The sequence below is a fragment of the Crocuta crocuta genome, unplaced genomic scaffold (assembly GCF_008692635.1).
Source record: "Crocuta crocuta isolate KB4526 unplaced genomic scaffold, BGI_CrCroc_1.0 scaffold448, whole genome shotgun sequence".
Taxonomy (NCBI): Eukaryota; Metazoa; Chordata; class Mammalia; order Carnivora; family Hyaenidae; genus Crocuta; species Crocuta crocuta.
The window spans coordinates 3,417,176-3,432,106 of NW_027532411.1; the positions used below are offsets into that span (position 1 = coordinate 3,417,176).

Genomic DNA, 14,931 nt, shown 5'->3' on the forward strand with positions numbered 1-14,931 from the left:
GGTGTCTGCCTGGTTAAGTTCTGGGTATATCATGTGAGCAGCCCTGTCATCTGGCTCTAAGGTAGTTCACGATGGGATGCCCACACAATGTCAAAGTATGAGAATTATTTCAGAACCCAAGGATTAGATTCATTAGGTTAGATTCATCACATTTTCAATGAACACCAATTTTATTGGACTCTCTTTCTTTTACATAAAGCTGTGCAAACATGCCCACAAGAATGCCACCCAATCCAATTAATTCTCCTTCTGGAAAATTATCAGTAAAATTCAGCAACAACAACAAAAAACCTCACAAATATGTTATTTAACATTATGCACATCAAATGATTATATAAGTTAATAAACTTTTCATGTTTTCTTTCCTTCCTTCCAATAATGCCTTATTTATTTTTAAAAGATTAGAGAATATATACCATTCTTTAAAGTATAGCTTTACTTATTATAGCATTGATTCTTTTTTTAATGTTTTCTTAAAAGTTATTTTTGAGAGAAAGAGAGAGAGAGAGAAGGCATGAGCAGGGGAAGGTCAGAGAGAAAGACGGAGACACAGAATCTGAAGACAGGCTTCAGGCTCTGAGCTGTCCCCATAGAGCCTGACGCGGGGCTCAAACCCACGAGTGGTGAGATCATGACCTGAGCCAAAGCTGGTCGCTTAACCGACTGAGCCACCGAGGTGCCCCTGTAGCATTGTGATTCTTACAAATTACAAGCAATCTGAATGTTCAACCATCTTAGTAAATACATTTTTGTGTATCCATATAGCATTATATTATCCAGCATGTTAAAACAATGAGAGATTATTTATAATATGTAACGGCATGAAAGTTTTAAGATATATTATTGAACAGAGCCAAATCAATCTGTAAGATAGTATATATAACACAATCCATTTTTACTTAAAATAATTTTACTTAAAATAAATTTTATTTACCTGGGTGGCTCAGTCAGGTAAGTGTCTGACTCTTGATTTCAGCTCAGGTCATGATCCCAGGGTGGTGGAATTAAGCCCTGCATAGGGCTCCACACTGGGCATGGAGCCTGCTTAAGATTCTCTCTCTCTCTCTCTCTCTATCTTTCTCTCTCTCTCTCCCCCTCTCTCTCCCCCCCCACCTTGTGCCTCCCCCACTCTCAAAAAAAAGTTCATTTAAATAAGTTAAAATGATTTGTTTATTAAACACACATATAAGCATACCTAAAAATATATAAAAAATAATCACTGGATTTTGGAGTTGGGAAGAATAAAATTAATATTCTACCTTATATGTATTTATATCATTAAAAAAATTTTATAGTGAACATACATGTTTTATAATGAAAAACTATTTTAATTTTATAAAATGAGATTTTTAGATTACTTATTAATGATCTTACTCCCTACAATAACCTTTTCTCATTATCATAGATTTTTGAGAGATAACTATGCCTCAGAAATCATATGTTTTCTTCCATTACAGCCCTGTATATAGAGTCATTTCAGGAGTATTACCATCATTACTTGAACTATTATTAAGTTTCTGTCACAAAACTAAGTATATAAATTGCCCCATTTAATCCTCAGGACTGGGCTGGGTATTGTCCCCATTTTACAGATACAAATAAATTTTAGAAATATTAAGTCCCTTGCCGAAGTCCTCCAGCCAATTAATTAATCAGCGTAGTAGGGAATACAACTTTAACCTCTAATTCCAACCATGGCTTCTCCCAATGTCCTACAAAACAGTTTCCACATGGCAATTAATAATCATAAACCAGAGAGACTTTTCAAAATTCAAGGTCATAACCATCTCATATTTCTTTTGTAGATAAACTTGGCAGGGGTGCCTGAGTATCAAAATGGGTAAACTGCAGATCTGCCAAATGAAAACTTTATGGTATGACATGGGCACCTTAGATGGTTCCAATTCAGATCCCAGGGAAAGAGCCCCTGTGTCACACTGTGAAGAGAGACAGCTGCGTATTTGCATGTACGCAGACATGTACATGCGTATCCCTGTGTACTACACAACTGTTGTGCTAGAATCCTTTTAGGTTCCTCTGCTTTTTGTCCTGGATTCAGCCTGTGGACTTACATCCTACAGGTAGATTGTTGTAGAACACAGCCTAGACATCATCGAATGTGGCCATGAAATACTGCCAGTGAAAGTTTTATTTCTACTTTCCCACCATTCAACCTCTCAGTCTACTGGTCATGAGAAGTTACTTTGCTTGATCAGAATTTGAGTTGAATTTTTTTCAAAGAGTAAAGAAAATTCCCAAAGGGTAAGGTTTCTATTGCTGTTGTGATCTTACTAAATTATAGAACATTCAGAGAAAGTGTAATAACCTTGTGAAATTGGCTTTTAGGCTATGTTTTTATTCATCTCTGAATTCTAAATACTTGCATGGCCTGAACTTGGTGTTCAATAACTCCTTTGAAATGTACTATTTCTATTTGTCACGAAGGGAAACTTCAGACACTCTCTCAATCTACCCACAACCTCCCCCTCCCCAAATTAAGTGACTCGTACAAGGTCTCTTGCCTTTTTAATTAGAGAGCTGAAGCTAGAATCAAGGTCTTGTGTCTCTGAAACTCTCATCTTCTTTCAAACTATCACAACGCAGAATTGTTGAAGCAGTATTGTACTTAACTGCAAAGAGGGCTACAGGATCATGGGCATCCCTGAAGATAAACCAGATCTTCAGCTGGGAAGTCCATGTGAATAGAAGTTCAAGAATGGAACTATATTTCAGTTGTTTGTGGCTTAGAATTGAGTATTTTTATGTTGACTTCTTTATATTAACTGGATTTCCATGACTCTGTCCCCTTGGATTGCAGTTGTAATTATGTAGCAGTTAACATATTCTCTGGGCCCAGCACATCCCATAATTAGCTGTGTTCTCTCCACAGAATATGACTCAACCTGGTGTGGTTCTTCTATATCAAAGGCAGGGTGGCCAGAGTTTTTTAACCACAATACTTGAGCATGTAGTGGCAGATGGCTGCACAACCCAAGTGCATCGGGTCCTTTTGAAGAGCAACCTCACCAAAAACAAGCAAACAAACAAACAAAACCAGACCTTGAGATTTATTTTTGAAAAAAGAAAAGAACCTTCTTGGGGACGTTTCCAAACACTGCATCATTTTAAAAGAAAAGCATTTCTTCTTCTTCTTCTTCTTCTTCTTCTTCTTCTTCTTCTTCTTCTTCTTCTTCTTCTTCTTCTACTTCTTCTTCTTTTTAAGAACTAAAATAGAAATAAATAAGTTAGAACTTTGAGGTCGGCCTTGATCAGGAAGGAGGGCACTTCCTGGTCTCTAATCAGATGTCGACAGAGGTTTATTTAGTTGAGCTAGGGCACTGGGTATAATGTAATATGCAGTGGGAAGAACATAGAAGTAAGGGTCTGGAGACCCAATTTCTTATCTTTGCTCTGCTGCTAATTAGGTATATGAAGCTTTATGAGCTTTGGTGATTCCAACACCTTCTATCTGAGATCATTTAGGAAAACCCCTATTATAAATGCAAGACCTTATATTATGAGACAAGCTGAAAAGAGAGCATCTCGGGCTCCATTCCACACAAACACATTAGTCTACATCTACTTGTGAGGAACCGTAAAGAAGGAAAAGACAGGCTGCCCTGGTAAACTTATTACAGGCTTAGTGAAATTCACCATCAGGGAGTTCCTTATTATATTAGTGATAACGTATCAGAACAGAGAATGTTTTATTCACCAGAATTCTGTAGGTGAAAACAACTATATCTGTGGGAAATGCACTCAGAATGAAAGGCTGGACTCAGTGGGTGTAAATATGAGCTCCACTGCTCCTTACCGCTTAAGGGAACAGATTTTCTTGCCACTTTTCAGGGTGGAAGAAAATAGCAAAAGGGAGAGAGGGGATGGGGTTAGTGTGATGGTAGGGATGTTACACAGTCTGCAAGGTGAATCTGTCCTGTGGCCCTCAAATACTGAATTCTCTCAAAAATGCATAAATGCTGGGGTGTGTGTATGTGAAGATGGGGAGAAGTAGTCACAGAAGTTGTGAAAGGACCCTGTGTTGCACTCATGTTAATTCTAAGTGGTATCAGACTTGGGCACAGGAATGAGAAGGTAGGGAAAGAAGAGAGAAAACCAGCCTTGGGGACTGGCAGGAATATAATGAGAGCTCTTGATTTCTAATCTATGAGATTGTACTTCAGATCAAAGCCAAGATCTTAAAAAAAGTATTAATAACTGAAACACAACCAGCTAACACCTCTGACCCATGTACTTTCCAACATTCCAGGCACTGTGCCAAATGCTTTATGTACATATTATATTTAATGTATACATACCTACATGCAAAGAGTACTCCTCCTAATCTATACACTGGGCCTAAGGAATGGATATTATTATCTCAATAATTTTTCACACTTAGAGACATTAAGATTCAGAGAGATTACATAAATTGTTCAAGGACATAGGGTGTTAAGCTTCATGTGGATTCCAAATATATTAGAGGTTAATTTATTAATTCTTAATTTAAAAATGTAACAAGTATTACATTTACTGAACATCAGAGCATGTACAAAGATGCTTCCAAAGTGAATCTTTTTTATATATATATTTTTTTATTTATTTCTAGGAGAGAGAGAGGGACAGCGTGAGCAGGGGAGGGTCAGAGAGAGAGGGAGTCACAGACTCTGAAACAGGCTCCAGGCTCTGAACTGGCAGTCAGCACAGAGCCCGACACAGGGCTCGAACCCACGAACCGCGAGATCATGACCTAAGCGAAAGTCGGACGCTTAACCGACTAAGCCACCCAGGCGCCCTGGCTTCCAGAGTGAATCTTGCCTTGGCGTATTTATTTTGTCATCTAACCGGAGCTATAGGATGAGGGCAGAGCCATGTTATTAAGACTCAAGCATGAGGCTTGTGAGAGGTTTAAATGCTGTCAGTGTCAGAGGAATCAAAAGATCTAATTCTCCCCACTGCCTGGTGTCGTCTGAGTCCTTTCCTCTTGTGGTGCTGGAGATTAGCTAACATTCTGGATGTAACCTGGAGTCAGATGTTCTGTTGTCCAGTGCCATCAATCATGACGAGGAATCCACCTGTTAATCAGCTCTAACACTTTTGGCAGCCTCTACTGAAAATCCTAGAGATCATGAGCTTCAGTTGCCTCAGGAAGCACACTGCATTTCATCCAGCACGTTTCCCACCCAACATTCGTCTTCTTCAAGCTCCCTGCCCACATGCCTGTCTTCCTCTCATCTACCACATTCTTCCTCCCTACCTCTCCCTCCTTTGGCTACCACCGCAGCACATGCTTTTCCCAATCCTGCCCTGAAGATTTTAAGGAAATATTTTCCCAGTAAAGTAGATCTCACTAAGAGAGGGATTTCTTATTTTGTTGCAAGTAAAACAAATTCTTCTTCATGTAGAAATTTCTTCCATGAATACATAGACCTGCTCAAGCTTCCCATTTCTCACTTGTCCCCTACCTTCCTAAGCTGCCCCAAGATCTCTCCCTCCAATCCTCTTTCTTGAACTCAACTATCTTGATATTTGACTGCTCATTAGTTCACCATTTCCCCTACAGATTGGATAGGGGTGCATGGATGGTGTGGGAAACTCAAATCAGCCAAATGTTTCGTGTACAACTTTTATAAAAGATTGGGGGGGAGGGGGGCAACTGCAGTGGCAATAAGAAGTGGCCTGGAGGTTATGATTTATTTGATTTTCCCAATTTCATCAATTCTAAAGTTTACTTTCCAGAGGAAAAGGGGGCACTTTCTTAATACACTGGTGTGATATTATAAAAACAATTTTGTATGCTGGAGCCGTATTAAAGTCACAGAGACTGTAAATCTCAGCTCTACCAATTCACACTTTTCTGACCTGGGCAAAATTATACTTAACTCCTCTAAATCTCAGTTTTCTCATCTGCAAATTGGCATGATAAAACTGTAGATGATTCATAAAGTTATTACAGTCAATAAGATAAACTATGTACCTAGAACACAGTAGGTGCTTAATAAATGGAGGCAATTGATTACACTAAGAATCTCAAGTATGTGCACTAAGGAAAGCACGTCTTGCAAAAACATAAAAATTCTCAAATTCCTGCATTTTCTTTGACTTCTAATATTAGAAGGTGGTGCATGGATTGGCTGTCCTTTCATCTAACCCAGTTATAATTCCATAGATATATAATAGGAGTGTTTAAAATTGAATTACAAACTCTGCCAACACAGAGAAGCCTAGGGTTGGCATTCATAGTTGGAAACAAATAAACAAAAAAAATATCCCACCCCTGGCTCTCAGTTTCACATCTCTGCAATTCATTTCCTGAGAAACTTTTCAACTATGTGATTTTCCATAGCTTCAGGCTTTGTCATTAGTGAAGTGCCCTGTTGCGCTTATCACCAGTTCTGGCAGCTGCTGGCACAGGCGACTGTACACTGTTAGTTAAGGCTGGGGACAGAATGTAGGTGGGGGCTTTCCAGTTCTAGGAGAGATGATCATAAGATGCTTTGTATAAGAGCTCTGTGAGGAAGTAATAGGGGTCTGCAAAGAAAGTGTGCTGACAAACTAGAGTAATGATTGAATTTAATACAGACTTCCATATAACATGAAGCTGCACATTCATCTTTGTGTTTTAATGGGAGATTACAAGGTAAAACCCCATGGACCAATATGCCTGGCTTGTATTGCCTTGAGATACCTGGTATCTTATATGAAAAGCCTAAGAAAAAGGGATCAAGGAATAAGTTGCTGCTATTATTTATTGAACAACTATTATGTTTCTCTTCAATTAGTTAAAATACTTAATTTTATAATTTCTTAATTTCTATTTCTATTTTATAGTTTTTTTATTTTTTATTCTTAATTTCTTATTTTATAGATGAGGGTTATGAGGGTTAGTGATAGTAAAGGATTAACCAGCAACTAAGAAGTTATTTCTAAGAATCCATCACTTCAAAAATTTCCTCCCATCTAAAAATATACGTTAAGAATTGTATAATGATGTCAGGTGCCTTTATTTTGTCCTAATCATTTCAGAAGAATTTTTACCAGTGACTTATATTTAGGATTGCTTAACTTTGGAAGAAACAGTTTGAAAGGCATGAAGACAGCTTCTAAAATACCTTTCTAGGAAAAGGGATTTTTTTTTTTTATTCTACAAAACCCAATATCTCTTAAAAGCACAGGGACAATACTAATGAAATATATTCAATCCTAGAATACAGGAAAGTCTTAAACAGATTCAAGAAGAAGATAACACCGTCCAAACAAAATGCAATTCTTATCCTTTCTAGATTTTAGCTTCCCTTTAGGGTGTGAAATCTTGTCTTTGTATACTTCAAAGCACTTTATCACAGTTTTAGTGAAGAGTGTGCCTTCAATGAAGTTTTATCAAATAAATAGCATTTAACCATCTCGACATCTCAGAATGTGTATTTCCATGTCTTCTTATGATTGAAGCATTTTGTCCTAAGATAAATAATCAGACATGCGACAGAACATGAATGGATAAACTCCCCTCCAAATATATAGCATAGGTCAGTTTACTAGGGAAAACTGAGATTATGGTTGAGATTTTACTGTATTAAAAGAGAAGAACTCATGTTATTGACTGATGGCCATTTAGCAAGATTTTCTCTAGGTAACTCCTTTCCCAGAGTGGTTACTTTCGTTTTATTGGCAATGAAGTGGAGGCTGAGAGACATGTAGCCCAGTGCCTAAAAGTATGCAGCAAGTTGAGTAGATACGCAAGATTTAAATATTCTTACTGAACCAACCAGACTGGCCTTGAATTCTATTCCTTCCACTATACCATACTCTCTCGTGGTACTGAAATCAGTTCTGAAGTTCAGGATAACTTCAGCTTACAGAGATTGCTCATAGATAAAGAATGTTCCCCTTGGGGTATCTGGACCAGCAGCAGCAGCCACATATAGGAGCTTTTTAGAATTCAGCATCTCTGAACTCACTCCCTCTCTACTGCATCAAAATCCACTTTAAACATGCTCTCTCTGTGATTTGTATGTAGATTAGTGTTTCAGAAGCACTGTCCGAGAAGTTATGCCCCTCAGCATCTCACACAGTGTTTTTTTAAGAAGATGAAACAGGACTGCGCCTTTTCAGATAGGTCTTTCCATTCTTCATAGTGAAAAATAGTTTGACTATTATGATTTCTGTCAGGAATATGGCAGAGGATCAAAAATGTGTGCTTTGGAATCATCCACTAATTTATTCTGCCAGATTGCTTTTATGTTATCAGTGCTGAGGAAATTAAGCCTCGACAGGACAGTTTCTCACTGGAGGCACTGACATTCACAATCTTTCCTGTAGAAGGGGAAGCAGATGGGCCTGGACATAGATATTACGCATTCTGATAGCGAAGAGGCAATCTTTCATGAGCTGCCCTAGAGCAAAGTAGGAAGAGTTCTGTGTTAATTTTTTAATGTCTTTTTAATTAAAAGTGTCAAGCGGTAGTCCCTGAGTTTCACTGAGAGAACTGGATTCTTCTCTGTTAGCATCTTTGAAATGAAAGCCAATTCAAGGAGCCATTTATTTTTCTTAGTCTTTGTTTCCGGTTTCCTTGTTTCTGGTTATCCTATTTTTAGTACATTTCAAGGTGAGACTCAGTTATCATTATTTGCTAACTTTCAAGTTTGCATTTGAAGTCATCTTGAAACAAAAAACAGATGCCCCCTGGTATCAGTCAACCATGGCCACATATTGCTGCATAGTAGCATAACATGTCCCTGGCTTTCAACAGTAAACATTTATTTCTCCCACTGTGACTGCAGAGGCTGGGGATTCAGCTCACCTAGAAGGAGCCTGCTTAGGACAGCTGCTGCTGTGGCTCTGATCCATGAGTCTTTCATCCTCTTCCTGGACGTGCAGGTGGAGCAAACTTTTCTTATGGAGACAGCAGAGGTCAAGAGAGCAGGCACCAAACAGGCCTCTGATTGCCTAGGCTCAAAGCTGAACATGACTGTCACCACTGCTTCGTTCTGTTGACCAAGGCAAGCCATGTGGCCAAACCCAAAGTCAGAGGGTAAGGAAATGTATTCTATTTCCTTTATGGGTAGAACTATTAAATCACATGTGGATCGAAGGAGAGGCAAAGAACGGGGGCCATTACTACACTCTATACTATCTATACACTGCCTGTTCTGTTGTTCTGGGATTTCTATTACACAGATTCCTTGCCTTGTTTTTCTGATGAGAGTAGGTATTGGGATGTGTGCAACAAGATGGATACTGCATGGTTTCCATTGCATGTGCTTGAAAGGGGGCCACTTAACACCTTGAGCTCGATTTACTCCCTGTCTTTTTTCATGTTCAGAGTTAATGTGACATTATAGAAAACCATGTCATGCTAATTACAAAATCATTTCAGCTGCCCGATATTATGGATTTTTTTCTTGCCTGATAATATAGCTTTTCAGAGATGGTCAGATCACACTGGAGAGAATTAATTGCTCAATGTAAATAGTGGTGAATAATTCAAACACCAGTCATGAATCTGCCGAGAAATAAGTTCAAGATAGGGAATCCAAGAAATTCTTCTATGTATGAATAGTATTAAAATCCTACTTTTCAACAACTCTTTCAGATTATAAAACAAACTTTCTTAATTTTCTGCTTGAAGTATCACATGAAGAAAATGTTTTCCATATTGTTGGGAAATGACAGGAAGACAACCTTAAAGACAAAGCAGGCTGAGTGTCATAGGCACTATGATTTGAAGGCTTCTTACCCCAATATCTCCATCCCTGCTCCCAGTGTCTAAAATTTCACCCTAAGAGAGTTACTATTTGGGTTAAGATTGTATTGATTCTTAAGACATATATCATAAATCCATTTATTCTCTCTCCCCAGTTCATAGATAGGAGACCAAAAAAAAAAATCAGTTATCAAAACACCAACTTCCAAGGAAGACAACCTTTTGCATCATCTTTCTCTAGCTACTTTTGCTTTATCCTCTTTATCCCAGATTGGGCTATGGTCCTGTCTTGTATAACCAAGACCTCATTAAAAATTATAACTAAATAAAAGAATAAATTTTCCTTAGGATGAATTCTGTTCTTTTCCTAGAATCATACTTTATACTTTCCTAGAATTACTATGAAGACTACATGAATTAACACATGCAAACCATTTAAGAGAGTGCTAGCCACAAGGAATATCACTACTAATATTTTGCTATAGCATCTGCATCACTTTATTGCATTTATTTTTGAGGTTGTGTCTTTTTTTGTTAAATACAAGCTTTTTGAGATACCTAGAAAAGTCCATGGCAAACAGTAAATGCTGCATATTTTAATGGGATGAATTTGTTGAGTGTTCATTATGTGTAAGAACAATGCAAAGCACTGGATATGCAAAAATAACATAGCTAATACCTACCCGAGAGGAGGACACAGTCAATGAGAAAAGACACACTTCTACAGATCATAGAATATAATATGAAAATGGGTAGAATAGAGGAATATAAAAACTAATATAGGGGACTAGAAGCAAGAAGGACAGTCAGATGACCCCACATATTTGTCTTGGATAGCAAGAATGTTATCTAGCAAATTAAGAATATGAGTTAGAGCAGTGCTTACCAAGTTTATCATGAATGAGAATCACCTAGGCAGGTTGTAAAAACACAGATTGCTAGGCATTATGCCCAGAGTTTCTAATTTAGTTGATCCAGGGTGGGTCTCAGAATTAACATTTCTGGTAAGTTCTCAGATAATGCTAATGATGCTAGTCTAGGGAACACACTTTGAGAACCATGAAGGAATGGGGAGGTAACACTATGAATAGAGTCCATTCTTAAAAGTCTTGTTATCATGTAGAGAACAGAGAAGTGCCAATATTGAAAGAGGTGCATAAGGCCCCTCTCATATGAAGTGATTCACATTTATTTTCATATATTCTTCTAGCAATGCTATGAGGTAGGTTTATTAGGCAGGGTAGTATCTAAGCTCTGTTGCCAGTAACAAATTAGCTATGAAACCTCATGATTAAACACACCACACACACACACACACACACACACAGTTTATTTATGAAATGTGGATAGACAGAACACTGCTCTATATAGTCTCTCAGGGACTGTAGTGAATGCTGTGGACCATTGCCTATCGAGCTTAGATACTCAAGCCTTTCAGCTGTTGGGATTCGTTAACAGCTGAAGAGAGATTCCACACCCAAGGCACATTCACCCACAGCAACAGTTGGGCAATGTGGCCAATACAGATCTGGCCCACTTGCGGAGGGTGGGAAAACTCATTTCAGCTCTAGAACTTAATTGAACTGAACTTATTTAAACCTGGACCCCAGTGGGTTTTCTGTCTTAGGTCAGATTCCCTAGGAAACAGACTGACATTTTTTGCTCAGGAATTTTACTGGGGTAATGAAGAAAGTAAGGATTGAAGGGAATGAAGAAAGTAGCACTGGGCAGAGGGTGTGATTGGATTTAGAGTTTGGAGCTGACGTGGGTGCCTACACCTAGCTTAGCTCAGAAGCGGTGGCATGACTCCAGCGGTGGAGCCTCATTGCTATCATGCAAGAACAGAAGTCCTAGCGGGTAAGAATAATGGGCTCTGCTTCGGCTGGCTGAATCTTTGAAGAGTCACCTTGGCATTCTCCATGGATTCCACTGTTCTCTTTGCTGATCAGAAACTTATTAGAGCATCAGTATCATCTGAATACTGATGATAAATCAGCAGGCTTGAGTTTTGTCTTCATGAAAATCTCAGACTCTCAGGCTCACCAGACTTGAGTATTGCATTTCATTGTAGGCAACCCATTGTTCAGATGACCACTGAGAAACATAGAAGAGGCTGACTGGGATAATGAAGGCATCTGTAAGACACTTGAAATGAAGATATATAGCTTAGAAAAAAGACACAACTGGAGGGAACCTGATCATCATCTCAAATGTTGAGACTGTCCTCTAGGGGATGGTATCATTCTAGCTCACTTCTAGAACAGTCATCAGCTAGATGTTAATTTCAAGTAGATTATGAATAGTGTCTGTCACAATTGCATTGTATCTCCTGGGCTTAGAATGGTGCTGGCCACAAAGTAGATACTTGATATTTGATTAAATAAAATAAATCAAATAAATGTTATGTTGGTTCAGATTGTAACTGATCAGAATAAAGGTCTGCACACTTCTGATTCTCTTTGAAATAACGGAATAGGCTGCCCTAAAAGCCAAGTCAAGACCATATCATTGAGAGAACCTACATATAGGTGGGACAATTCTTTCAGCAAGGCATATTGCAAGATCAGCTTCCTGATCTGGATAGGTTAGATGTTGAAAGTTTCTTTCAATTTTAAGATATTTATATTTTAAGGATAGAAAAATTAATGTTTTGTGGGGAAACAGCTACCAGAAGCCATGGTGGCTACTGTACACAGGAAGTTTTGAATTTTACTTCTACTGAATTCCCATAGAGATTCCAAAAACAAGTCAAAGGAAGTCACATTCACTCTATCGTCTTCAACTTAAAACATCAATTATCAATATGCCAGTATACTTCCTGCACTCAGAGATGGCTTCTTGAAGAAGATCATGGTATCCCCAGAACTTTGGGCATGTAGTGATAGAGAGTGTAAATCCAAGGATGCTCCCTGTCCTCATGCACCCAGTATCCCAGGTTAGTATTAAGGAGTTAAATCCTTTATACTGCAATTCAGGACAATGGAATAGTGGCAGAAATTATGGGACAAGCTCTGTAGGATAGAAGAGAATATGATTCCTAAATTCAGAAACAGTAGTTATCTTTGAGTACTTGAAGAAAGCTTTCATCAATTATATGAAGAAAAATGCATACTTACATGAAATTTTGCAAATCTGGACCTCTTAAAACCCATTAATGAATTAAGAACCCATGGGATAAAGATGGAGCTTTTTAGAGGCTCCTGTGCCTTCTAGATATTACCATTTGAGCACAGAAAGCTATTCTCATCCCTGATGCCCTATAAGGAAATAATTTATAGAGGTGTGACTCATTGTATTTATAAAGTCGAAGGAGAGAGGAGTGACCTGATTCAGAGTCAAACAAGATGAGTAGGGAGCTGATGTCCCATTTACGAGCAGGATATATTTAAGCAAGTCAGGCTTTAGCTTATGATTACAATATATTATCATAAATGATATTGATTGGCAGTTGGTCTTAGGAAGACCTGTCTGCTTGAATTATATTTCAAAGTCCTTCTAGGTATGATACCCTGCATAGGTGGTAGAATGTCATGCCCACTTGACCTGATTAATAGGCATTGATAGACCTGCCCACTGGAAGATGTGGCAAGCCAAAATAGATATATATCTGTAATTACTACCAATATGATGAGCCTTTGAGGGATTTCTGGATGAATGCACCAGTTAACAGAGAGAAGGTAAAATGTGACCCAGGGAGCTATGTGATACAAAGGGCATGGCTTTGGGAACAGAAAGATCTGGGTTTGAATTCACATTCACCACTTGCTAACAATACAATCTTAGATCAGTTACTTAGTTGAATGGTGCCACAGATGCATCGCCAAAGAATGAAACTGAGAGGACCTGCCTCAGTTTTGTTGTGATAGTGCACGTAAGCACTTAGCTTCAGATTGGGTGCAAAAACCTGCCCCATCTTAGATCTTGCCCTCCTTTCTCATGAGATGTGTTCTGGATAAGTATCATCCAAAGTGGATTGGTTTCTTTGATTGAAAGAGCATCGAGGAGATTTATATCAGGTAGCCTCTGCAAGGGGAACACCCTCGAAGGAAAATGACAGTGTGAGATGCCAGGAGGAGGAAGCAGCTGGATAAAGGAATTGGGTCAGATGGCAGGGACAGGGACACAAAGCTGACCATTTTCTTTAGGGCCAGTCCTGTGTTTTCCCTGTATCTCTTCAAGATCTACCTAATTCCAACCCTTAACTTTCTCTGCTGGATACTTCACATTGGCCCAGAAGGAATGGAGTAGAAACATGACTGATTCTCACCCACCTCCAATTTTTTCATTTGATCTGCAGTAATTGTTGCCTTAACCAGAAAAATCAGAGAGAGTATAGAGTTGATTGAACACAGAGGAGAAGTGTGTAACCATCTCTTTGGAGGAATTTTAGAGAATTGGAATATACCTGTTAGAAGCAGCTTCACATTTATCTAGGGTGGGAATGACAATGTGGGCTGCAGATTCTTTGAGGCTGCCCTGTGCATCCTACAGGAGCATATTTAGCTGCATCACTGTTCTCTACCCACTAGATGCCAGCAGTCCCCCCTGCTCTTGAGTTGTGACAATCAAACAAGTTCCACACATTGTCAGACGTTCCCCGGGGAGCAACATTGCCCCTGGTTGTGAACCACTGTTATAACCTAAACTTTTATCCAATAAATGGCCCTTCTTCTCATGGGTTTTTACTTTTCAACTAACCCCTAGCTCAATATCCAGATATTTTCATCTTTATGTTGATTGCAGAGATGTTTAACTAGACACGGGAGGTGGAAACCCGCATTTAAATTGTAGTCAACTAGAATTTTAGTGAAGACTTTGAGCTAGAAGATGTAAGAGAATCCAGTATTTTCTCTTCATGATGGATTTTGGAGTTAAAACCTGAGTCATTAAGGGAAGTTTTGATCTTCTATTAGCTAAAGAGACAAGAAATTATACAGTATTTGATTTTCCTGTCCCCCCCCCCCTTTTTTAAAGCTTATTTATTTTTAGAGAGAGACAGAGACGGTGAGAGTGGTGCTGGGTCAGTGAGAGAGGGAGAGAGAGGATCCCAAGCAGGCTCTAAGCTATCAGCACAGAGCTCAATGAGGGGCGTGGACTCACAAAATCGAGAGATCATGACCTGAGTGGAAACCAAGAGTCAGATGCTAAACAAACTGAGCCACCCAGATGCCTGTCTCCTGCCCCCTTTAATTTGACATTTGACAAGCTAACTTTGACCTCTGAGAGTGAGG

General features: G+C 38.8%; 1 protein-coding gene across 10 annotated transcripts in view; it reads left to right on the top strand.

Annotated features, from left to right (window-relative positions):
* LOC144243797 (uncharacterized) overlaps nt 1-14,931 on the top strand; it is a 326,374-nt gene that overhangs the window by 138,495 nt on the left and 172,948 nt on the right. The window contains exon 6 of one of the 10 annotated variants that reach the window (XR_013338782.1): nt 8,778-8,829. The exons of the other annotated variants lie outside the window; for them this stretch is intronic. The gene's annotated coding sequence lies outside the window, so the exon portion shown is untranslated. Of the gene's footprint in view, nt 1-8,777; nt 8,830-14,931 lie in introns of those variants that run through there. 10 annotated transcript variants of the gene reach the window in all.